This window comes from Aegilops tauschii, chromosome 6, assembly GCF_002575655.3.
Source record: "Aegilops tauschii subsp. strangulata cultivar AL8/78 chromosome 6, Aet v6.0, whole genome shotgun sequence".
Classification (NCBI taxonomy): domain Eukaryota; kingdom Viridiplantae; phylum Streptophyta; class Magnoliopsida; order Poales; family Poaceae; genus Aegilops; species Aegilops tauschii.
Window position 1 is genome coordinate 110,740,060 of NC_053040.3, and position 27,699 is coordinate 110,767,758.

The 27,699-nt window shown below is 46.0% G+C and overlaps 1 pseudogene; it reads left to right on the forward strand.

Moving 5' to 3' along the window:
• Positions 1-5,868: 5,868 nt before the first annotated feature.
• Positions 5,869-27,289, forward strand: LOC109733862 (protein indeterminate-domain 14-like; annotated as a pseudogene).
• Positions 27,290-27,699: the final 410 nt, after the last annotated feature.

Here is a 27,699-nt window from a genome sequence, read left to right on the forward strand (position 1 = left end):
TTTTCGGATTAGGACGAAAAACAACAAAATCAAGCTAGAAAACAAAGAGAGGGGGCTCCGAAATCGTGATCAACGTGGCTCATGATACCAAGATGATGTAGGGCAGATCCCTAGGTGGCCGATATTTCACGAAAGGAGCGGATCCCTATGAAGAACATGATGAACATGAGGGAAACACGAGGGAAACACGAGAGAAATCACTCAACCAACAAGAATAGATCACACATGCGCTAGATCGATGAACACAAAGGTAAGATACAAGATCCAAATCCAACAAAGGACGATACAAATGTAGCCGGTTCTTCTCCGTGAGGAAGTCTTGAATCCACGAGGGGATCTTCCCGTGAGGGGTCTCGAATCCAAGGTGGATCTTCTCCGTAGAGGGGCCGCGGTCTCTCTCGTGGAGTAGATCCGATATGGATGAGCAAAGCTCTATCTCTAAATGAGCTAATCCTTTGCTAACCCTAGAAAGATGGGGGAGAAGGAGTATATATAGTCTAGAGGGTCGAATGGGTACACGGGCCTCGGCCCTTTACTGTGCGCAGACAGGGGGGCGGATGTGTGGGCGATGGGCCGGATGTCCGGGCCTTCCCGAGGGGCCGGATATCCGGGCTTGGGGGCCGAATGTCCGGGCTGGAGGTGAAAACTTCTGTATGTTCTGTGGCGTGGCACCGGATTTCCGGGCTTCTGGCCGGATGTCCGGGCTGGACGCCGGATGTCCGGGCCCTGTAGACTTGGGCGTCTGGGCTGCTGCTGCTGTGGTTGCTCCAGGGGCCGGATGTCCGGGGCCTTGGCCGGATGTCCGGGGCCTGGAAGGTGAACTTGCCCGTTTCCGTTGGTTCTCTTCATCCATGGACTTGGCGGCTTGTCCGTCTTCACGTGCATCCTCGGGAGGTTCCTCTTGACACCTAATCACGCATAGCATATCAGACTTAGGTAGTAGCCATGTCTCGAGTGGATCATATGTGATATCACTAAGGAAGGAAGTCACCTTGTTCTCGAGAGCTCTAGCTCATGCTCGTGTCATAGGTCCTCTTGGCTCTTGATGAGACGATGGTAGGTCCATGGGGATGATCGTAGGATGCTCCGCATCAATTTGTTGATGGTTCGCTACCATGTCCGCCGCAGGTCATCCCTACCATCCACGGCCCGGCCATCAAGCCGGAACACCGTATGTGGGTGCAACAGGACCAGGCGATCCTCTCTGCCATCCAGGGTTCCCTCGGCGACGGGGTCGCTGGCCTTTGTCTCTTTGCCGCCACCTCCATGGACGCCTGGACGACCCTGGAGCACGCCTTTGCCTAGGTCTCTACCTCCCGCTCGATGGCCCTTCGCAGCGAACTCGCCGACATCAACAAGCTGGACTCCTACGCTACGACCTACTTCAACAAGATGAAGGTGCTGGCGGACACGCTCACCTCTATTGGTCGGCCGCTTAGCGACGAGGAGTTCGCCGGTTTCATCATCAAAGGCCTCGACGCCGACTACGACAAGCTCGCCGAGGCCGTCCACAACGCCAAGCCAGTGATGCCTCCTCGTGAGCTCTACTCACGCCTCCTCTTCACCGAGCAACGCGTCGAGGCTCGTCGCTCCTCCGCCACCATCACCGCCCAGCCAGCGGCCTTCTGGGCCTCTCGCGGCTAGCGCCCATCTGCCCCGTCACCTGGCAAGGCAGCCCCGCCCCCTGCATCGACCCTAGGTGGGGGCCCTAACACTAGGGTGGTGTGCCAGCTATGTGGTCGTGAACGCCATGTCGCCTCCAAGTGTCACCACCGCTTTCAGAGGAGCTTCCTTGGCATCGGCAACGACGGCAAGGGCAACGAGCGCCAGTTTGCCATGGCAGACTTTGGTCCTCCCGCTGCCGCCCCGTCTGCCCAAATCGCCGCCAAGGGTAAGGACCCGCGCGTCGAGCAGGGATACACACCATCCTACCCTGTTGATCCAGCCTGGTACATGGACATCGGCGCCAAGGATCACATGATGAACGAGCTCAACAAACTCTCCACCTACCAGCCCTACTACGGGCACGATCAGGTTCACACCACCAATGGTGTAGGTATGCCCATCTCTCATATTGGCCAAGCATCTCTTTTAACTAGTCATCCCTCTAGGCAGCTTCATCTTTGTAATGTTTTACGGGTACCCTCGGTAACTCGTAATCTTTTATCTGTCCCTAAGCTCACCCTTGATAATCATGTCCTATGTGAATTTCACCCTTTTAATCTTTTTGTTAAGGATCGAGCAACCCGGGACGTTCTGCTTAGTGGCCGGTTGAGCCAAGGCTTGTACCGTTTGGAGGATCCATCCGCCCCGTGCGTCTTCAGCGGTGTTCGTGTGTCACCTTCCCAGTGGCACTCTCGCTTTGGTCACCCCGCCACACCCATCGTTCACCACATAATCCACCGTCATGAGCTGCCATTAGTGTCTAGCAATAAAGAGATGTCCGTGTGTGATGCCTGTCAGCAAGGCAAGAGTCATCAGCTACCTTTCGTTTCATCTACTAGAGAAGCAAAGAACCCTCTTGAAATTGTGTTTTCTGATGTGTGGGGTCCGGCACAAACTTCTGTTAGTGGTCACAACTATTATGTCAGTTTTGTTGATGCCTATAGTCGCTTCACTTGGCTTTATCTTCTTAAGCGCAAATCTGATGTGTTTGATATATTCATACAGTTTCAATTGCATGTTGAACGTCTACTCCAGCATAAAATTATCCATGTTCAATCAGATTGGGGGGCGAATATCGCAACCTCAACACCTTCTTTAATAAGCTTCGGATCTCTCATCGTTTATCATGCCCGCATACACATCAGCAGAATGGCGCTGTTGAGCGCAAACATCGCCATATAGTTGAGACCAGCCTCACGCTTCTTGTTCATGCTTCTATACCCTTTCGTTTTTGGAGTGATGCTTTTGCTACCGCGTGTTTTCTCATTAACATATTACCTACGCGTGTTCTTAATATGAAAACTCCGATTGAGCTTCTCTTAGGTGAAACTCCTGACTATACCTTTTTTAAGGTGTTCGGGTGTGCCTGCTGGCCTCATCTTCGTCCTTATAATGATCGCAAAGTTTAGTTTCGCTCCAAAAAGTGTGTGTTCTTAGGGTATAGTTCTCTCCATAAAGGCTACAAGTGTCTCCATGTCCCAACCAATCGAGTCTACAAATCTCGGGATGTTGTTTTTGATGAGTCCGTCTTCCCCTTTTCTGCCATGCCTCAATCATCCACCACAGCACCATCTATATATTCATCTCCTCTTATGCCTGGCCAATTTGAAGATGTTGCATATTCGCCTGTGTTGTTACCTAATCATGGTGCAGGAATTGGACGTGGAGCTCGCCTGGAACTCCTCCGTGACGGACCCGCTACGTCGCCTGTGGTGCACGTCGATTAGCTGGTGCATGCACCGCCTCCCGCCCTCGACCCTGCACCGGGCGCCCCGTCTCCAACAGCGCCTGGGCCGGAGCCTGCGATCGGGCCAGAGCCTGCGACGGCCTCCTCTGAGCAGTCTCCGTCGCCACCTCCTCGCCTGGACTCCCCTCAATCGTCGCCCTCACCATCCGCGTGGGCGTCCTTGGTGCCTACTTCGCCCGGGTCTGCAGCGGCTCACACGCCGCCGGGGCCTACGTCGCCTGGCCTGTTGTCGCCTGGTCCGCCGTCGCCCGGCCCGACGTCACCCGGTCCTTCTTCGCCGGAGTCCCCTGGACCGGCCTCACCTGCTCCGGACATTTCGCCGTCCCCGGTGTTTGCTCCCCCGCGGCGTCCACACACTCGCAGCCGCAGTGGCATTGTTCGTCCCAAGGAGCGCACCAATGGCACGGTCACCTATCTTGCTGCTTGCCTGGCTCATGCTGTGGATGATCCAACCGCCGAACCACGCAGTTATCAAGCCGCTATGAGTATTCCACACTGGAGGGCTGCTATGGAACAAGAATATCATGCTCTTATGAAGAATAAGACCTAGACGCTTGTTCCCCCTCCGTCTCGCGTCAACATCATTGATTCGAAGTGGGTGTTCAAGGTGAAGAAACATGCAGATGGTTCCATTGAGCGCTACAAAGCGCGCCTCGTAGCTAAGGGCTTTAAACAGCGTCAGGGCCTGGACTATGAGGATACATTCAGCCCAGTTGTCAAGCCTACCACTATTCGACTTCTTCTGTCTCTGGCAGTTTCTCGTGGATGGTCTCTCCGCCAGCTTGATGTGCAGAACGCTTTTCTTCATGGATTGCTTGAAGAAGAGGTTTACATGCGGCAGCCACCTGGATTTGTTGATCACACTCAGCCTCATCATCTCTGTCATCTGACGAAGGCCATATATGGACTGAAGCAGGCTCCCCGTGCCTAGCATGCTTGCCTGGCTTCACTCTACGCACTCATGGGTTCATTCCTTCGACGGCTGATACTTCACTGTTCTTGTTTCAGCGACCGAGTGTGACCATGTACCTCCTTGTGTATGTGGATGAAATTGTCCTGGTGAGCTCATCTCCGACAGCTGCTGATGCTCTTGTGACTGCACTTGGTCGTGATTTTGCAGTTAAGGATTTGGGACAGCTTCATTTCTTCCTGGGTATTGAGGTCGCTCATCAGTCTCGTGGCAGTTTGGCTCTCACCCAGAAGAAGTACTCTCTTGATCTCTTGCGTCGTGCTGGTATGCTCAAGTGCAAGCCATCGCCTACGCCCATTTCCTCCACTGACACCCTTTCTGCTGCTGATGGTGCTCTTCTCTCTCCTGAGGATGCTACTGAGTACAGGAGTATTGTTGGTGGCCTGCAGTATCTGACGATCATGCGTCCTGATCTCTCCTTTGCGGTTAACAGTGTGTGCCAGTATCTTCATGCTCCTACTGATATACACTGGTCTGCTGTGAAGCGCATACTGCGTTATGTGCATCTCACTGTCTCCTTTGGTCTTCACCTGCGCCCCAGTTCCTCCGGCGTTCTTTCTGCATTCTCTGATGCTGATTGGGGTGGGTGTCCAGATGACAGGCGATCCATGGGGGGACATGCTATGTTCTTGGGTCCTAATCTGATCACCTGGAGTGCACGCAAGCAAGCCACTGTTTCCCGTAGCAGCACAGAAGCTGAGTACAAGTCGGTTGCCAATGCAACTGCTGAACTTATATGGATTGAATCCCTACTTCGAGAGCTAGGAGTTGCTCAGCCACATCCTTCGGTCCTTTGGTGTGACAACATCGGTGCTACGTTTCTGTCGTCAAACCCAGTGTACCAAGCACGGACTAACACATTGAGATTGACTATCATTTTGTGAGGGAACGTGTTGCACAGAAGCTACTACAAGTCAGGTTTATCTCTTCAAAAGATCAACTTGCCAAGCCTCTACCTTCTCCCATGTTTGAGGTCTGTATGCGCAATCTTAACCTCCTAGATACTTCAGGAGTGAGTTGAGATTGAGGGAGGGTGTTAGACTCCGTATCGTAGCCCTACTATGTAAACCATACCTTATTGGTATTGGACTTGTATGTCATCAATATATATATGTGATAGGCCACCCCTTTGAGGGTTGAGCCAGTTCCCCCAAAACCTACGTTTTACATTGTGCAAACAAAGTCTTAAATGTTGCCATGCATCTTTAGATCTTCTTCCTATTAACTCCACTCTCTCCTCCTGTCTGCAACCTTGCAAGTAAATTCAAGAGTATTCAATTAAGGCAGAAACGTTAACCTTGCAACTCCAGCTGTCTATAATCCCAACGAAATCTGATGAATCCTAAAGACGGTGTAAAGCTTCCTCTCTGTCTTGCAGACGCAGCGCACAAAAGACAACTAGACTCTGCTTCCCTCCTTTCCATCTTTTCTGCCCGCCTCCCCCTCGTTGCGATATCAAGAAGAGGACGAGCAGGCAACGACGCACATGTGGGGCTCTTGCGCGCCGACGGCCATGCCGACTACGAACGAGCTCGAGGAGACGGCGGAGCTGCCGTCCGGGTGGCTGCAGATCGCCACCACCTCCTCCGCGACCAAGAGAAAGCGCCGGCGAGCTGGGACACCAGGTAATCAGCTAGTTTACACCGATGCATACACGGTTAGGAAGTTGCCGAGATATGTTAGCCTGCATTGTGTGAGCCCTGCTCCAGTGCTCCCCCTAACCTAATTTCGGAGGGGTATTTTTGTCCCCGCGAGTTTTTTTTCCTGGCCCGCCGCAGCCCAGATCCAAGCCCTGTCTAGCTCTGTATAACCCATACCGTATACGTACCCTGGTCCAAAAAAAAACATCACACGACCCCACATCCACGTAAGACCTTCCGAATCCAATCATTCACGCAAGCAGCTCCATCAATCTCGCGAGCATTGACGCAGCTCCATAAGTCACGTAGTAGATCTTCAGCAGCGGCTATCTCGTCGCCGGCGATCTCGTCGGACAGCGGGCGCGACAACGTCGTGAATCTCCAACGAGCGCGCACAGGTACCGCATCCCGCGTCCCCCCTCTAGTCTCGCTCGCGGCAACATCGAACGAATTGCCGCCGCACCAGTGGTAGTGGTTAACCTAGCGGGGCGGGTAACCTAGCTACCCGGCGGCGCATGCGATCGTGGATCTTGTTTCGGTAGTGCTGCTCCTCGTGATCTGGGTTCACGTAGCGTCGGTTGCCATCGCCTGAGTGCACCACCAGTATTGTTATTTGATGTGGCGGCTAACCTAGGTATCCGGCGGCAGAGGTAATCACAGATCTAGCTAGGTTTTGAGATCGTGCAGTTCCTCGCGATTGAAAGTGATCACGACGGGTGCCGTGGCCATCTTCCTTACTAAGTTTGGCAGATCTGAACGGCCTTGGTTGTGGTTGTTTACATAACATCCGTGATCGTGTGCTATGTGTTGTATATTTCATCATTGATAATGTTTGCACATGTGATGATACATATTATTGGTTGTAGGAAATGGCGGACGAGCAGTTAACTGATATCATGGTAGACATGGAGTTTGGAGAAATGATGAAAGACTGGATAGAAGATTGGTCAGATGATGAAAATTCAGATCGTGAAGATCGGTCAGAGAATGGGAACGAATGGGACGATCTTAATGTTAGTGACATTGTCATGTTGTAATTTTTTGGTGGCATCCGACAACATTAAATCTTTGTGTTGAAAATTTATAGATCGATGAGCTTGATGATGACCAGGAAAACAACTCGGAGCTCTCGAATGAAGAATACATTAGTCAGGTACGTAAGTGAAAAATTTTGTTGGCATGCAAATTGAATTTCTTCTGGAATATTATATGATAAGTAATTATGTATTTGTGTTGTATTTTTCAGTTCATTTCCGAATGTCATAATGCGTACGACTATTACGGTGAATCTGACGCGGAGACAAGCCTTAATGACGAATCATTAGATGCACCTGATTCTGGGGAGTCCGAGTCGTCGGTCATCATGAGTGAGGTATGTGTGTAATCAATGTTCTATGGAAGTAAGTAATGTTAAACCATAGAAAACTGTTTTCATGGCTGTGGTTTGATTGTGTAGGTGACACAAGATGATGGGGCAAAGAATGTCCAAGATACTGCCAGTGCAGATGATAAGAGGGATATGTTCATGCAGATAATGGAAATGACCTTTACGTCTCACGATGCTGCGTATGATTTCTACAACAGCTATGCTAGAGATAATGGTTTTAGCATTAGAAAGAATAAGGTCAGGTATAGCAAAACGGAGTCACGTCATATGCGTTATAGGCGGTTTGTTTGTTCGAGACAAGAGAAACATGACAGCAAGTTGCTAACCGAGGAAGGACACAGCCGTAGGCTCAGAGCCGAGACACGCTGCTTTTGCGAAGCGCACCTGACCGTCAAGCTTGACCAAAAGCGTGGGGTTTGGTATGTTGAAAGTTTTGAGGGCAAGCATAGCCATATGTTGGCAGGACCGGACGAGGTACCTTTTCTTTGGTCCCACAGAAAAATCAAAGAGTACCAGAAGCATGAGATAACGTCCATGGGAGCTGCAGGGATTAGAATTCACGGCATGATGGATTGCTTCATCAGCAAACATGTATGGTACGGCGGTGTTGGTTTTACCAGGCGTGAAATATACAACCTTTGCGCCAAGGAGAAGAGGAAGCTGCTTTCAAAAGGTGATGCTGCCACAGCCATAGGCATCATGGCCAGTAGGAAACAGAGGGATCCTAGCTTCTTTTTCGAGTACAAGCTAGATAAGGAAGGACATTTGAATAGGATGTTCTAGTGCGACTCCCAGTCTTGTCATGACTATGAGGACTTCGGCGACATGCTTGTATTTGACAGCACGTACAAGATGAACCGCTATGGTATGCCATTCATACCTTTTGTTAGTCTTAACAATCACCGGAAGACCAATGTTTTTGGTTGTGCATAGTTTCGGACGAGATCGAGGAGACATACGTGTGGCTTCTGCAGACTTTTTTGAGGTCCATGTGTCAAAAGATGCCTAAGAGTGTTATCATAGACGCTGACGCTGCGATGATCAAGGCAATTCGCGAAGTCTTGCCAGACGTGTGGCACCGTATATGTACGTGGCACATAGAGAAAAATATGAAGATTCACCTCAGTCACAAGTCCTTGAAGGAGTTCCGAACTCTTTTGTACTACAGCACGTCCACGACCACGTTTGAGGAGAGATGGCACGCATTTTCCAGAAGATGGCAGTCGGAAAAAACTGTAACATGGTTGAGGCAGATGTATAAGAAGAGGAGATTGTGGGCCGCGGCTTATCTAACAGAGGGGTTTTGGCTTGGCATGAAAAGCAACCAGCGGAGTGAAAGCCTGAACTCATGCCTTCACCTCCACCTAGACGGTGAAATGACCCTGGTGGATATGATTTTGCACTATGAGAACGCCGTTGTGCGTATCCTTGAAAACAAGGTGCAAGATGACTGCACGGCCTCACAGAGTTTACCGGTGCTAGTTACTAGCTCGAGGGAACTTGAGATAGCTGCTTCTCACGTCTTCACTCCAGCAAACTTCTATATGTTGCAAGATGATCTTAGAAAAATTGACAGCATGGAGATTGTAGAAATTAAGCTGGGAGACGGATCACAATAGTACATCGTGGCCTAGAAGTTGTAGAAATTAAGCTGGGAGACGGATCACAATAGTACATCGTGGCCTAGAAGAATAACCGGAAGCGCCGTTTTTGGGTGGAGTATACACCAGTAAATTCTGCAGAAACTATAAGGTGCAGCTGCAGAAGAATGATTCGAAAGGGTCTACCTTGCAAGCACATATTCCATGTACTAAAGCACTTGAACATATCTGAAATACCAAAGTGTTTAGTTCTTGTTCAGTTCATGAAAGAAGCAAGGTTGGGATAGACCGCGAGGCGCACAAGCGATCTGTTGGGATTTGGTTGGACTGGGGCCGGGGAAAGAATGAAATATAGCCAGGTCAGTGTGTTAGCGTCTGAAGCTATGCATGTGGCATGCAAACACCCTGCTTTCTGGGATCAGTTACAGGAGAGTTTGAAGCTGTGATAGCTAAGAGTCATGAGTATGATCTGCTACAGGAAAATTTGTTGAAGCAAACAAATGACATCAGTAAGTGTGTAGTTGAATATGTGGACGATGGTGAAGGCAACATGATTGAGGTTAAAGATCCTATGAAAGTGTCAAGCAAAGGTGCAACAAAGGTAGATGAGAGCCGCCCTATCTCGAAAAATGGTAGACCACTCTCTTTTGATGAGTTGAAAACCCGGTGCGGTGCTTGCAAATTGGTAGGACACACTAGACGTAACAAGAAATGCAAACTTAATCAGAAGTAAGTGTTTGTATGCATTGTGGATTATTAAATTTTGTATCATTCATTAACTTAGCTTGTCTTTTATCATGCGCAGAAAAGTGGAGAAGGAACAAGAGTAGAACACTTGCTTCAATTATTTACTGTGTTAATCGGCCGGCTCATACTTTGGCTAAGGTAGCTGTAGGCGATTGTGTTTCTTTGGTTTGGAGACTTTCGCCCCCTGATTGTATCCTTAGTGTATTAGCAAACGAGATCCCAGTCTTTGTTTAAATAAAGTAAGATGTTTCCCTCTAAACAAAAATCAAAAAAATTCTTTACTGTGTTATGGCCGGGGCGGGAGGTAGAAAGAATATTGTACATTTCCCCTACCCATGTCCTAAATGCCATTAAATAAGTAACTGTACCACTCTCCTCCCCACCACACACTCACCCACCTCCCACGGGTGCCGGTTTGAACTCCCCTCTTATTCCCACCTACAGTAGATCGAGAAAACCCTCGCCGGCGACCGCTGCAGCCGCCTCCACGGAGAGAAGCCTCGGCTGGCAGAGAGCGATGATGGACCTCGCCGGCGATGACAAGGGGTGGCGCGCAGTTGACGGAGGTGTGCGGCTGGTTCCCCAACACGGAGATGTTGGTCAACCACGCGCGTGGCCTCGTCAAAGTCCTCACCGACACCGAGAGGAAGCGCGCCTTCCCCTACGGCCGTGGCGTCCCGCCGGCTGTCCTCCTCGTGTGGCCACTGCGAGAGGCCATGCTGAGCGACTCCCCTGTTCAGCGTGCAAGGTGGTGCATGTACCGCTCCACCACCATGACGCTGCGGCCAGATTTAGCACGCGTCGCATCGAGGGCGGAGCGCGTCGACGTCGAGCTCGCTCTCCCTGTGCCCGTCAGCCCGGACTACCAGGTCTGCCACGTGCCGAAGCCAGTGCTGCCGTTGGGCTCTGACGTCGTGGAGGACGACGTGGAGGAGGTACTGGTCATCCCTGATGACCATGAGGAGGGCGAGGAGGACGCTGTGCAGATGGTAGCGCCGGTCGCCGTCGAGGGTGGCAAGACAATGCCCATCGACGTCGAGCTCCTTCCCCTCCTCCCTGACATAGTGAAGGTGGAAGAAGAGGAGGTGGCTCAGGATCAGGTGGCTCAGGATCAGGTGGCGCAGCTGTCGAACAGAATGGCGGTCAAGAAGAAGGCTTCTCCGTGTTTGGTGCGCCGCTCACGCCGCCTCAAATTTCTGAAGAAGTGAAGATGGGCACAGTTGCTGAAGGAGGAGGAAGCTGCTGGTTATCTTAAATTAGGTATGCTATTATATGTTTCAGCATATAAGTTAACATTATTTTGGGTTTGATGTTGGTTAGGTATGCTTTTATATGTAAGCATATAAGTTATGCAATCGGTACGGTTTGATCGGGTTCTTTGTGGCTGAAGAACTGAATATCTACTGCTCACCCTAAGTGTCAAGTTCAGTTAAATTTCTGAATGTTGAATATGTACTGTTGCTTTGCTTCAGTGTTGCATCAAAGGAGGAGGAAGCTGCTAGATGTTGCTCCTATGTTGCAACAAGACAATGAACTGGGCTGCTGCATAAATCAGTAGTGTTGCTAGGTGATGTGCCCATGTGCATCACATACCAAATATAGAACATGCCAAAAGTGCATTGTCTGCCAAATATAGAACATGCCAAAAGTGCATTGTCTACCAATCATGATGGCCCCATGTTATTTATGCTGCAATCTCTGTTACACTTTGCCCATAAACTGAATAGCAAATAATTCAGCAGCATTTCATCATGTCAATTACAATGATGTCAATAACTTTACGAACAATCTACTTGCTAACTATGACAGCAATCATAATGGCAAGTAGGCCAAGATACAGAAGACCTCCAAATCCTAAAATCCTATCCCTATAGAGCAATATTTCCTTGTGCATCTTAACCATTGCCCTCTTTTCTTTCTCATTCCTTTTAATTTCAGCTTCATATTCTGTAATCTTAGTCTCCAGTTTCTTGTTCTTCATGGCAAGATACTTAATGACTGACTTTGCTTTGCTATCCCACTCCCCATCAACCCATTTAACATACTCAGAAGTGATATCATCCTAAATAAATCATGAGCAATTCAAGTCATCTTATAACTGAACTTGTCACTGCAAGCGTTAAACACTGAACTTTTTTGCAGCTTGACCGCAATAGCAGTACTAGTTTGAAGATCATGCTCAGTAGACTAACCTCAAACACACATCCCCCGAGTGCGCTGCCAAAATTGTCTGCATCTATGCAGACACGGCCACCAGGAGTTTCCTGATGACCACATAGATGGAGCTTGTCATGGCCACAGGTGATGAATTGTGGGCGATAATGCTGGGATGTAAAGAACAATGGTAAAGAACTTACCTTTTTGCCACCAAAGTGTAGCACTGAAGAAACCCTAGCCGTGGGTTCTCCCGGCCCGCCGCCGCCCACGAAACCCCCGCCTCCTGTGCCACTGAATCTACCCCACCTGCTTGCAGGACCCAGGGTTCGACCTAACTTGCGGTCGCCACCGCTCTTCTCGCCGCAGCCGCAGCCGCCCGACGCCCAGCTCGCTGTCATGCTTTCGCCGTCGAGATTTGGAGGCGCAAATGGAGAGAGAGGGCTAGGGATTTGGAAAGGGAAACGAGAAAAGGGGAAAGATCGATGTGAACCTGGCAAAATGGGCTGGTGTAGCGCTGCCGGCACAATAGCCCGCCTGTGGGGCCCCTCACGTGGTTAGATGGGCCGTGCCTGGCATCATGGTGAATACAAAAAAAGTTAATTATACATATAATAAAAAACGACGGGTTTGTAAAACAAAATAGAAAAACATGATGCCTGACAACATGCCATAGAGCCAACGAGCTGGCATGCCTAATTTTGATCAGTGTAATATTACATTTTGGCTCGATATATTTACTTATCTACCATGACTACTTTTCATAATCATGTGATGAGGGGGAATTACCAGGAGATTATGCAAGATGATGACATGCAGATAGCTAAGGCAGAAGGCTTAGCTTGGTAGAGTTTTAAAAAAAGTAAAGATTGTGAAAAATTTAATATGAAACTTACGAGAGCAATTGAAGAGAAAAATAGACTATTATAAAAAATTGGAGAACGAGAAAAATATTAAGCAAGAACACTTGATAAGTGAAGTCATGAAAAATACAATTATAAAAAATTGGAGAACGAGAAAAATATTAAGCAAGAACAATTGATAAGTGAAGCCAAAACTTTATTGGTACGACCAAATTGTCTTCTCCAAGCGAATTGTATGACCGAATTGTCTGATACGAGCGAATTGTCTGACAGACACATACACATATATGTGTCACAATATTCGAGATGCCCTATTTATTACATAAAAATGATAGAACCCCTAAGATAATCATGCCGTCGAAACCTTCGACCGGACTAAATCCAAACCACTAAAACTTCAATCTTGCATGCCGCATGAATTCTTCAGGCATGCCTTTTCCTTGCGATTTCGCGAATTTTGTTCTTCACACACTCCATCGTATTCGAAGGTGACATAATCAACTCCGCGACGAAACGTCTTCTCCTTGCGTCAACGGTGGCCTGCAAAAAATGACATAAAGGTTACATGAACCGAAGTTGCTACACGACCATAGTAGCTAGTCTACAAACGCAAATAACAACATACCTGTGAAAAATCGCGGGTCATTCGGTCCCGTCCCAATGTTCTAGACATTCTGTCACAAAAAGGCCACAAGAGTTCCTGGTACATATGCTAACATTAGCGGTGGGCAATACGAACATGTGTGTTGTTGTTTGAATGTGCATGATGTCCTATTAACTCACCCATCCTCTTGCTGGGGCATGTCATACTCCTTGATAGGCCACTTACTTACGTCCGGATATTTCCCTGGTGTAATAAGATTTGCTAGGTGCATATCGTGTGCTATAGCCATTCGCTATAAAGAGGATAGTGTTAAAGAATAATCATAAACAACATGTAAGACCAATGGTACAAATGTTGGTTATATTACCAGTGCTTTCACAGTCTTTTCTGTCAGGTCCAAAGGATAGAGCGAATCGAGAACTTGGAATTCTTGCTTGATCAAGTGCATGACCACGGTCATCCAGTGGGCATTGTCGATATTCAACGCGATATACGTCTACAGTGCAAAAAACCATTGTGGATCAAACGAAATACTTGTTGAAATATCCTGTAGTTAAGAATTACAAACATAACGTACCTTATCATGCACAGTATACTCTTTCGTGACTCTATTAACTGCTCCAGCTTTGGACAGAGCACTATCCATGTTGCAGCTCGACGGCAATGGATCGTCTCGTGCGATAGCACGATCTATAAGAAATTTGGACCTCCACGCTGGACAGAGGTAACGATCATGACCAACGCGCAGCTCCAAATGTCCCATATAAGCATCAATCACCTTCATAGAATATCAGGGCATTACATGTTGAAAGTTGAGACATAGATTATTGAGAATTTTAATAACAGGACATGCAAGTAGTACTTACATCGTCCGACAGCCATCTGTGAGTTAGTACCGGTCGAATCCTTTCAGAAGTCAGAGATATGCCACACCCTTCACTGTAGTAAACTTTCTTCCCCTTATTTTTCTCGGTGCTAGCAGCTAACTCGACAAATGAAACAGCTGCATCAATTATTTCCGGCATCAACTCATCTGCCACAACCTCCGGCTCATGATTTTCAGAAAACAGAGCTGCATGAAATAATATGAACATCAACAATGGTGATCATATGCATTCGTGGCATATAACAAAATAAGAAAGTTAGTTACGATACCTCTAGTAGCAGTAGAAGTACCGGAGGGTTTCTGACCACGGTTGGGACGCCTGCTGGGCTTGTCAAGTGCGTAGGGGGGTTCAAATTTCTTAGGAACGGTTCTCTTGCGCTTACCGGACATAACTTCCTCATCCTTATCGATTGTTGCACCCTTTTTTCCATTCGCCTTAGCAGTGAACTTGCTAACAGAAGATGGACAAATGTCTATGTCTGATGAAGGTGCTTGAGTAGAAGTACCAACGACCCAAGGGTTTTCGGGTGTAGCGCCACATTCATCATTACGCCTAATAGGTGAAGCTTCCTTGTGTCCATTCATCTTCCGTGGGGTTTTCTGTTTGGCAAACAAAATCATGTGAACATTTCAGCACGTAAATAAATTAAAGGAGAAAATTATAGACAGAAATATATATACATAGTACCTCAGGTACGGTTTTATGGTTGGGAACCACTTCATCAGGCTGCGTCATGTCAATGACAGGCTCTCCGCGTGAGTCTATGTCATCCTTGTACACGAATTCCTTCTTTTCATATGGACCGTTCTCGAACGAATCCAGTTCTTCATCCACATCATTGTCCGCGGATGGCACGGCAGCAGCCAGCTTGTACATGACACCTGATTTGTTCAACTTCTCCAACAACCTCTGCAATAGAAATATAAATTTAGTAATTCTAGCATGGTTTAAAACAGCAAACATACTGTAAACTATAAAGTTTGGGTGTGACACCTCAGCAACTTGATCAGGGATTTGCCTCATCTGGGTGTGTATGAAGTCCATGCACCGCTTCATTAGAAGCTCCATCAAATCTTCCGACATTGGGGCTGTCGTCGACTTCTTTGCGTTTCCATTTGCAGGCTTGGTTTTTGGCTTCATGGTAGGCACATTATTTGGGATGTTGGGCTCCTGAGCCCTATACTCCTGGGTGATATTATTTTCGACCTGCATGCGATATTGAAGTACATGTGATGAATAAAAAATAAATATTATTAAGTTACAGAACATTTAAGAAAGACGGAACACAATGACTTACCCTGACGTTACCACGGCCGCGCCCATTGTCATAGTCGAACCGATCTCTCCTAGTGGCTGCACCTTCGGTCCAGTTCCTCATAAGAGGTTGTATGGACAAGTTGGGATTATAGGCGCATTCGCCTTCGACCGGTTGCACCTTCTCCCAGTACAAGTACTACAAAAAAATATAAGGATTTAGAGTTAGTACAATACATCACATAAAATTGCAATGATATGATAATTGACATTATGCAACAGGTCTCATATGTGTACCTACAAAGGAGCCAAATTGCCTTTCGGCCATTGGTGGAGGTGTTTGCCTTTCTTCACCATGCGAAGGCAATCAAGGAGAACACGCATGGTGAAGGCATTCCAGTTAATCTTTGAAATACGTTTCACATCATCGACCAAAGCGTAGTACTGCTTTGGCACAATCTTGCTCAACATGGGAGCAATAATTGTTCCTACCAGGACAAGGACTACTTTCCGAAGGAAATCGTCGTCGGTGGCTTTACTTTTAATTAGGTCCTCAATGAGATTATCTATCACTATGTTTTCTGATGTCTTACTGAGAAATTGTGGCGGCACCCGCTCCTTGATGTCCTCGCCTTCTTCAGTCAGAATGTCCGAAGCGGACAGTCCTTGGTTCTCGAGGTTAAAGATGCACTCGACGTCGACCGCACCGAGAGTCACCTCCCCAACCTGCTCTTGTATAATGAATCTGGCCGTGCTGGCCTGAAAATTCTCAATCATATACCTAATCAGTAGGGTACGCATCTTAATAGATGGTATCTGCAGCATGCTGCGCAATGTTGTATCAACCACTAGCGCGTTGACCGCTCGATAGAGCTGCAACAAGCTTGCACCATTTCTCAACGGCGCATACTATTTCTCCATTCAGCTCATCTATCCTGTTGAAAGAAAATATATAACTTCGTGACATTAGCGAACACTAAAGCAAAAATAACAATAGACATGCAAAAATATAAAACCTTCTGGCAGTAGCTAACACTAATGCAAAAATAACACTAATGCAAATACAAAACTAGCACCATGTATACTGCAACATGCAGCCAAGCGTGTGCTAACATGAGGCAATAAAAAAATAACTACAATTGGTAATTGAATTTACATGCATCTGATCATGTTTTTTGAGTATCAGATAAATTATATAATCAATAAATTTAATATGGTAAACTGTTACTAATTCGTCTGGTTGTCTTATTAATAGGGTGACAAATTGATCAGCTGTAAATAACTAGAGTCTATAGCAATGGTACCTATTTGAGGTTCATCAACATATAATGCTAATAACTCTTTAATGTTCTATGTGCACAACAATATAATTGGATCGTGTGACAAAAATATAATTGGATCATGTGACAAAAAATCTATTGCATCATGCTTCTCGAGAAACAACATCTTATTCTACCATGCTATGAAAGAACCAAAGATTGTTTTCATCTACGCCATCTGGTCATAACGCATCTAGTCGAGTTGATACTAGTTGAAAATATGTGGTAAACCTAAGTCCATCAAAGCAATGAGACGGAGGGAGTAGCTTGCTATGAAGGCGCGAGGTAAGGAGGACAATTTACTTGATCGGTCGACGAAGATGAAAGAAGTCGGCGATGCGTTGTCGACGTAGTTCCTCGAGGTCGGCCTGCACGTGCAGACGACCTTGATCTTCTCAGGGTTTTTGTGGCGTGTGGGATGCGGCGGACGGAGCTGTCGACGACTCGCCGGCAGGAGGCGATCTAGTCAACGACATGTGCGAGGAGTAGATTATATACGAGGTGGACTCCTAGGTCGTCGTAACTTCCCTGTGGCCAATCTCGCGATCTATATTTTCCTCCATTGAAGCGAGGCTGAATGTGCTCCTCAATCGTAGGGATTAGGAACATATGGATTAGCACGATCCCAGAATTGTGTAACAGAACGGCAACTACTCCCGTGATCGACGTGCGTGTGATCGACGTGCATGGAAAGCGCAGCGTTGTGGGCCCCAACAATAGGGATCCGACAGTTATTTGCGGTCTGGGCCGGCCCACCTACCTGCATTGTTTCTTCCCTCAAAATAAATATCATTGGTTCTTCCCTAAAAAAACTCTTTGTGACACCTATTAGTTATTGTATACTTGTATATGTTCAACAATATTTATAGTATCTCTATCATTTCTACAATATTATACATTCAAATGTATTGTTCCTCTTTCCCTTTTAATTTGGTTTTCCTGTTATTTTATGTTTTCTCCTTCTTATTCCTATTTTTTTTTGTTCATGTTTCATAATTCCATATCACTTCTTCTCATTGTTTTCAATTTCATTTCAAATATGTATGATTAAATGTTGTCCTATTTATGACTTCCTAATTGGTGGGACCGGCACCACATTCAGACCTGTCCTCCGGCAGACCCGAATGGTCCTGCTTGTACATGGTGCATGTGGAGGCATGCATGAGATGACCCCAACTTTTGGGACCATGTGGGCATGGCCAATGTGGTCACCCAGGGAAGGTGTGCACAAATTCAGACACAAAACGCACGTTGCGTCACGTGGGGGCAGTGTTGTAGGGTTTTGTCGCCGGAAAAACCCTAGAAAATGCATCGAGTGTCGGAAATGAACGATACTTGTCATGCATGCATGCCATGGTCATCCTAGGGTATGCATAAAGTTTGGGATCATTTGGTGGGACCGTCAAGGAAAACCACTTTCAGACCTGCCCTCCAGCAGACCCGAATGGTCCTGCTTGTACATGGTGCATGTGGAAGCATGCATGAGATGACCCCAACTTTTGGGACCATGTGGGCTTGGCCAATGTGGTCCCCCAGGCAAGGTGTGCACGAATTCGGACACAAAACACACGTTGCGTCACATGGGGGCAGTGTTGTAGGGTTTTGTTGCCGGAAAACCCTAGAAAATGCATCGAGTGACGGAAATGAACGATACTCGCCATGCATGCTTGCCATGGTCATCCTAGGGTGTGCATACAGTTTGGTCTCAATTGGTGAGACCGAGAAGATAAACCTGCTTCTAGTACATGGTGCATGTGGAGGCATGCATGCGATTGTCCCAACTAGATTTGATTTAATAATATTTCAAGTATCAAACAGAAAATAAAATTTATAATTAGGAAGGACAACATATTATCTTACATTTAAAAAATAATTCAAATGTAAAAAAGATAAGATCTATCAGAATGAAGAAGTGCAATAGAAGATAACATATTATCTTACATTTTGGAAATATTTCAAATATAAAGAAGAGAGCAAATATTAGAATGAAGAAGTGAAATAAAACAGAACATTTTATCTTACAAACTAAAAATATTTCAAAAATAATAAAGATAAGAAATATTAGAATGAACAATTGAAATAAAACACACCATTTTAGTTTATATTTCGTAAATATTATCAATATACAAAAGAGAACAAATGAAATAAAACACAACAGAATTTGGCATATTTTTTTAATTTTAGTAAACACTGTTAGAAATAATATAGAAAAAAATAGATTTGATTTTAAATATTAGAAATATAAAGAAGAAAAGAAATTTTGGAGTTAAGAAGTGAAAAACAAAGAAAATATAAAACAGATCAGCGCGCGGGTAAGGCTGCCCTGGGCCAGCCCGCCCCAATTGGGCCCAAGGCAGAGCCGTGCAGGGCACAGCGCAGCGCACAGCCGTGGGGTGGTGGGAGTTTAGTCCCACCTCGCTAAGCGAGAGAGCGCCGCACCGGTTTATATACCCGGCTGCGACTCCCCTCCCAAGCTCCTATCATATGCAGGCAGTACATTGCCTAACTCTCGTCCCCTCTGCCCCGTGGGGCCTACTAGCAGCAGAAATTCTGCACCACGGGCCTGCATTCTGGCCCATGAACGGCTGGGTTCCTAGTCGTATGCTGGCCGGGGTGTATGAATTCCCCTGCTCTGGTAGGTGGGCACATTTTTTGGCATTTTTCCATGTGTTTTGATCTTCAAATCACACACTAAATAATACACATGCTCACTTGCATTCAATACACATTTTTTTTGCATATATGACAAGTTAATGTTTTCACCTTCAAATCATCTAATAAATTTTACACATGCTCACTTACATGTAATACACATGGATATTAATGGGATTTCAAAAAAAATGAGGTCGTGGTGTATGAATTATCCTCCCACATGCATGCCATGGTCATGGTAGAGTGTGCAAAAAGTTTGGGATCATTTGGTGGGACCGGCAAGGAAAACCACATTCAAACATGCCCTCCGGCAGACCCGAATGGTCCGGCTTGTACATGGTTCATGTGGAGGCATGCATGAGATGACCCCAAATTTTTGGGAGCACGTGGGCATGGCCAATGTGGCTCCCCAGGCAAGGTGTGCACGAATTCGGACACAATACGCACGTTGCGTCATGTCGGGGCACTGTTCTAGGGTTTTATCACCGCAAAACGCCTACAAAATGCATAGAGTGTCGGAAATGAACGGTAATTGCCAGGCATGCTTGCTATGCTCATCGTAGGGTGTGCATAAAAGTTTTGATATCAATTGGTGAGACCGAGAAGAAAAACCTGCTTGTAGTACAAGTGGAGGCATACATGCAATTGTCCCAACTATATTTGATTTAATAATATTTTAAGTACGAAACAGAAAAGAAAATTTATAATTAGGAAAGACAACCATGAAAAGTGAAATAAAAGACAACATTATATCATACATTATTTAAATTTATAACTATCAGAACAAAGAAAAGAGGAGAATATAGAAAACAGAAGAAAAATTTGAATGAATAAGTGCAATAAAAGACAACATATTATCTTACATTTAACAAATAATTCAAATATAAAAAAAGATAAGATCTATTAGAATGAAGAAGTGAAATAAAAGATAACATATTATCTTACATTTTCAAAATATTTCAAATATAAAGAAGAGAACAAATATTAGAATGAAGAAGTGAAATAAAACAGAACATTTTATCTTACAAACTAAAAAAAGTTCAAAAATAATAACGATAAGAAATATTAGAAGGAAGAATTGAAATAAAACACACCATTTTAGTTTATATTTCGTAAATATTATCAATATACAAAAGAGAACGAACAAATGAAATAAAACACAACAGAATTTGGCATAATTTTTTAATTTTAGTAACCACTGTTAGAAATAATATAGAAAAAAGAGATTTGATTTTAAATATTAGAAATATAAACAAGAAAAGAAATTTTGGAGTTAAGAAGTGAAAAACAAAGAGAATATCAAACAGATCAGCGCGCGGGTAAGGCTGCCCTGGGCCAGCCCGCCCGAATTGGGCCCAAGGCGGAGCCGCGCACGGCACATCGCAGCGCACAACCGTTGGGTGGTGGGAGTTTAGTCCCACCTCGCCAAGCGAGAGAGCGCCGCACCGGTTTATATACCCGGCTGTGACTCCCCTCCCAAGCTCCTATCAATTGCAGGCAGTACATTGCCTAACTCTCGTCCCCTCTGCCCCGTGGGGCCTACTAGCAGCAGAGATATTCTGCAGCACGGGCCTGCATCCTCGCCCATGCACGGCAGGGTTCCTAGTCGTATGGAGTCCGTGGAGTATGAATTCTCCTGCTCTGGTAGGTGGGCACTTTTTTGCCATATTGACATGTGTATTGATCTTCAAAACACACACTAAATTATACACATGCTCACTTGCATTCAATACACATTTTTTTGCATATATGACAAGTTAATGTTTTGACCTTCAAGTCATCTAATAAATTTTACACATGCTCACTTACATGTAATACACATGGATATTAATGGGATTTCAACAAAAATGAGGTCGTGGTGTATGAATTCTCCTCCCACATGCATGTCATGGTCATGGTAGGGTGTGCAAAAAGTTTGGGATCATTTGGTGGGTCCGGCAAGGAAAACCTCTTTCAAACTTGCCCTCTGGCAGACCCGAATGGTCCGGCTTGTACATGGTGCATGTGGGGGCATGCATGAGATGACCCCAACTTTCGGGAGCATGTGAGCATGGCCAATGTGGCCCCCCAAGCAAGGTGTGCACGAATTCGTAGGCATGATTGGCACATGTGGGTCACCATGTTCAAGAAAGTTTGGGTGATTTGGAGGTGGTGGGAAAAATCACATTTATTCAAAAACTGGCTTAAGTTAAACCAAATAGCCCCTCCGGAATGCGGTCATTTTTTCGATCACCTCCAAATCACCTCAACTTTGGCACACATGATCTCTTGCACAAACAAAGGTAGGTTTCGAAAGTTTTATATTTTTTTGAATTTTGTATTAATTTATAATGCCCTCTAGACTGACTGGTCAAAACATCGGTCTATACCTCAGGGGGCATTGTAAAATATTCTTTTTCCAAATTTTCTTTCATAGGCATGATTGGCACATGTGGGTAACCATGTTCAAGAAAGTTTGGGTGATTTGGAGGTGGTGGGAAAATCACATTTGTTCAAAAACTGGCTTAAGTTAGACCAAATGGCCCCTCCGGAATGCGGTCATTTTCTCGACCACCTCCAAATCACCTCAATTTTGGCACACATGATATCTTGCACAAACAAAGCTAGGTTTCCAAGGTTTTATATTTTTTTGAATTTTTTATTAATTTATAATGCCCTCTAGACTGGCTGGTCAAAACATCGGTCTATATCTCAGGGGGCATTGTAAAATATTCTTTTTCCAAAATTTCTTTGAAATTTCTAATGCCCTCTTATATTTGTTTATAATGCCCTCTTATATTTTCTTTGAAATTTATAATGCCCTCTTATATTTTCTTTCTATTTTTTGAATTTTTTTAATTTATAATGCCCTCTTATATTTGTTTATTTTTTAATGCCCTCTTATATTTGTTTATTTTTTTAATGCCCTCTTATTGTTTTGAAATTTTTTTATTTATAAAGTTAGGTTTCCAAGATGGCTAGGCTAGCCCATGCTTTTCCTTTTGTTTATTTTTTCCCTTTACCTTCAGTTTACATAAAAATTACCTGAGCACTCAAAAAATAACATAAAAATTACATGACCCCTCAAATAATAACATACCAAAAATTCAAAAGGTATTTTTATCAAACACATCTTTTTGAATATTTATATTTTCTTTTCTTATAAATAAGTGACATTTTCAAAATTCTGATAAGTAGGGTAATATAACTTTATTAAAAATAAAGTAGACCTTATTTCAAATTCCTTTTTTTTGCACACATTATTTTTAACTAGTATTACATTACTCTTCTAAATTTACATTTAATTCCTTCACACTTTGATGATGGAATATTTGCTCTGTTATTGCAACATTGGTTCAAATGATGGAACATTTGATCTTTTTGCTTATTCAAATTATGCATTGCTGGAATGTGTGAGGATGAACAATTATCAGTAACTTTACGAAACCCCATGTACTATAATTCATGACAACCAATTTGGAACATTGCCAGATTCAATATTTGGTATAATTGGCACATGCGCACAGCATGTTGCACTTGCCCACAGCATAGACAAGTGTTGCAGCATGTCTGAAGCAACACTGAAGCGCCATTTGTGATCATTGCACCATCGAAACAACAAGTAAACATGAAGGAAGCATTCACCACCAATAAAGTTAAGGCCACACATATATAGATAGCATTCTAGGTTACCACATAGGTACTAGGCAGTTCACAACAGATCCAGTTCAGACACACAATACATTACATTACATTAATAGAGGTAGTTTCCAACCAGTTCAGACCCAGATGCAGCTTTCCAAAAGTAAAACATCATCAAATATACTGATGATGAGTACGGCTTCCAGCTTCTGATGATCAGCATGATGTAGGACTAGAGGTTAGGGTTTCTCAGGACCTTCAGGAGGGCAGAATGCTCAGCCCTGATCTTGTACTCATCACTGGAGATCGATGTAGCCCGGCAATGTTCCATCAGATGCTCCAATAACCCAGACCTGGGCTTGGGCTTGCTGCAGAAGGGGCAGCGGTACTTTTCCGTTCTCCAGTTGTGGTACATACCAGGTCCTTGGGCCCTGATCTTCAACACCACCTTCTCTTCAAACGACTCGACGTTCCCCTCGACCACATCATCTCCTGATTCATACTGCACACATTAATGACTGACATTAATACATTATGCATTCAAATACTATAAACACGTAATACTAACTCAATGATAACATTTCAACTAGTCCTTACCTCATACGGCTCATCTTCATCAGAGTCATATGGGTAGAACCCAGTCTTGTCCCACTTCCTCTTGTTGCCCACAAGATCCTCCTCCTCCTACTATATTGTCAAACAAACACATCAATTACAATGAATTGAATTGCAGTTCAAACAATGTCATTACAGACAAAATTGTGAATGTGAACCACATTGATATGTTGCAAGTGACCAAATGCTTTCCTTATAAATACAGAATCTAAGCAATCAATCAACAGACAAATGCTTTCCTTCATAAGTGCTAATGAAAACCCAAGCAGGATTCTTGACATTCCCTGGATTAACCCAACACTTTTCTTTTGAGGGAATCCCCCCCCCACACACACACACTACTTAATGGAAACATATAGTATATTTTGTTGCTAGGATCCTGCCTTGGAATGTTTACTTCATAGTTATACAATGGTGACATCCTAACTGCATATTTTTGTAATTCGTCATAAGTATTTGCACAAGAGGAAAATCTCTGGCCAGGTTAATTTTATGAGGCTGGACAAAATAGGCCTGCCTACAACATTTGGTTTATAAAATTTTGGGCAAGGACAATATTTCAAGGCCATGTTACTGTTTTTAGGCCACCCTTCTGCAATTGTAAAGTGAGTTATCTCTTAGCCCCCTAAATATAAAATTACATCCATTGCTACTAATTACAGAAGCCAACTACAAATTTTAATATGCACAAATTACTGTTTTTGGGATAATGCAGCAAAGCTCCTACACATATTAACATAATGCAGTAGTTAATTAGGTACAACTTCAACTATAAATGCATACATCTCCAACAAACATCTAAAATTTCATTACTTACCTAAACAACAACAAATTATACTATAGATGAATCTTGTATCATCTAAATCAATTCATTGGCACATCAAAATTAATGCATTCCAAATCAAATATGTTTCCATCCAGTATCATTGAACCACAGATCAAATCAAATAATCATATATGTCTGCAGCATTGAAGTACAGATCTAATAATCATATGACGTCTATCTGACCTTAAATTCCCTAAATAAGGTATTCAACCTCATACTAATTAAAATTTAACAAGCAAAAATTCCACTACTAACCACTGGAAAAACCCCAAGGTGCTTTTATCTCTGAAGCAACGGCATTGGAGAGGATGTTCAATGCTGTAAATATCTTTGAAGCAACGGCAAAATTCCACTACTAACCCAAACTAAATAAGCATAGACTGCCCCTTCCCCTCTCTTTCAGAAGCCCCAATCCAACACAAACAAATCCAGCCCTTGAGAAGCTCTTTTTGATTAACATGACAACACCCATTACATGAGCACATCCTTCACTATATTTACAACCAAACTAATGCACCATCTAATCACCTCAGGTAGACATTTTCCAAAAACACAAGGACATGCACAACCCATCTCATAGCCTCTGCCTGACAGGCATCAATCAAGCATCAAAGAATTGCAACTATGACAACATGCATCAATCAAGCATCTAAGAATTGCAACTATGACAGGCATAATTCCTAGAACTAAGCATCCATTTAATTAATCATCAAGCCAAAGAACTAAAGCAGGCACCAACCCAAACCAATAGAGAAGTATATATTTGACTAATCCATCGTCTAATCCTCAAGCCAAACACCTAAAGAATTGCAAAAATTCCACTACTAATCTAATAAGCATCTGAAAAAAACCCCATCCCTCAATCCGGCTACTTCTAACCTAATCTAATAATCATATGAGGTCCACCATTCTTGCACGAATCAAATACACAAAAACCCTAATGCAGAGAAAACTCTACATCCAACAAATCTAACCAAAAAACCTTCTGGCCACAAACCCTACAATCTAAAAACTACCACATTAAAGTGATAAGGAGATACCTTCTGCTCCGCCTGCTCCTCGCCAGAGCCGGCCTCCACCTTCTCCACTTTGTGCGCCTCGCCAGAGCCCGCCTCCATCTTCTGCGCCTCGCTAGAGCCCGCCTCCACCTTCTGCGCCTCGCCGGAAATCGCCAGAGCGGGCGCATCTGGCTAGACTGCGCCGCTGCAGCCCTCCCCCGCCTTCTCCAGATCTGCAGCGGGGGGAGCACCGCGCTGGACGCCGGCACGTCCCCTCACAAAGGTGCCCGCAGCGACCTGCCGCGCCTGCTCCACCAGATCTGCGCCCCAATCGGGGCGCTCGCCTCCTGCGTCCGCCATGGCGATGGAGAGGATGCGGTGAGGGCGACGAGGAGGTTGGAGAGGAGAGGGAGTGGGGAGAGGGAGACGATGCGGCGGGGGGAATGGTGGGTGATGCGGCCGGAGGTGGTTGCCGTCCACATTTATATGATGGGACGGTTTTGGAATCTACCCGTGACACGTGTTGCCCCACGCACGGGCGGCTCCACGCGTGCACGAAACGCCGCCATATACAAATACGTATACGGCCGGGCATACGATCTAACCGGGCCCGTACGGGCCTCCCAGGGCTCCTCGACGGCTATACGCGGGGGCAACAAAGACGATCGTGCCCCTCGTTATGAACCCTTTTTGGTTCATCCTGGCCGTCAATGTGTATTTCCACCTCGCGTTCAGCCGGGGGAGCACCGGAGCAGAAACGGCATTGTGTCTGTGGAAAAGCTAGCACCTGACATCCATGGACCTCGCGGCGCACAGACCCGGACGCGGAGGTGGTGGCGCTCTCTCCGCGGGCGCTGCTGGAGCGGAAGACGTACGCGTGCGAGGTCTGCGACCAGGGGTTCCCGCGGGAGGCGAGACTGCAGACGCACCGGCTGTGGCACGGCGTGCCGTGGGAGCAGCCGCCGAAGCGGCAGGCCGGCAATGCCAATGCGGCGCCGCCGGCCCGGAAGCGGGTGTTCGTGTGCCCGGAGCCCAGCTGCGCGCACCACCACCCCTGCCACGCCCTGAGAGGCCTCGCCGGCATCAAGAACCACTTCCGCCGCAAGCACGCCGCCCACCGCCAGCGGGCATGCTCCCACTGCTCCGGGTCCTACGCCGTGCACGACGGCTACATTGCCCACCTCAATGCATGCTGCGCCCGCCTCAGCTACCCCTGCCGCTGCGGCTGCGTCTTCTTCCGGTACGTAATTTACGACGTGATTATTGGTGCCCGGCCCTCTACTAATCGGTGGCCGCGTCTCCAAATGCAGTGCAGGGTGGACAAGTTTGCAAAGCACCAGTACACGTGCAGTGCCGGCCCTCCACAGGCGGACGCGTCGTCGGCGCCGGTGTGCGGGGCGTTGTCGGAGCCGCGGCAGCTGGCGACAGCACTGTCCCTGTCATGCTTCGCCAGCCCGTCCAGTGACATCCTCGTCGGCGGGGTGATTTGGACCGGCGACGCGGCAATGCGGAGACCGAGCGCCCCCACGTTCCACCGGCTCTTCGACGAGCTGCCGCCGCCCGACACCAGTTGCGTCGGGCACGACCTCGAGCTGCGGCTCATGCCGCCATCATGCCACGCAGCGCCGCGCTCACCGCCGGCGCCCATCTCGCGGGGAGACGACGACGCCATCCAGCTGTAGCTTTCAATGGCCCAATGCAGCGGCGAAAGCCGTGGGGCAGAGGTGCGGCAGAATTAGATGATGCATGCCCGTGTTTTGAGTGTTTTGATGTGCATGCATGGAACTTTCCCATTGGTTTTCTTGAAATATCAAAAGTCAAGTGTACTGACCGAAATGGACGCGCTGCTGCATGCATGCAAATGCAACTGGACAAAATTTAACCGAAACATGGTTCACGAACCGGCTTAGCTAACTGGAGGCGCTTTATTTTTATAAAAAACTGGCTACGATGAGGATTATAGAACACCCTGTTTTATAGCACTTCTAGTGTACAACTGTTCCTACGAGAGACATGCATGAACAATAGCAATCTCTAGAAAGAGACGAGGCCGGAGACCATGCTGGCACGCTGCTGGTACATGGTGCAACAAAGTGTCCTTGATGGTTCGTTAGTGAAATCAGAGAGAGCCCCTCTTTCTTTTATTATA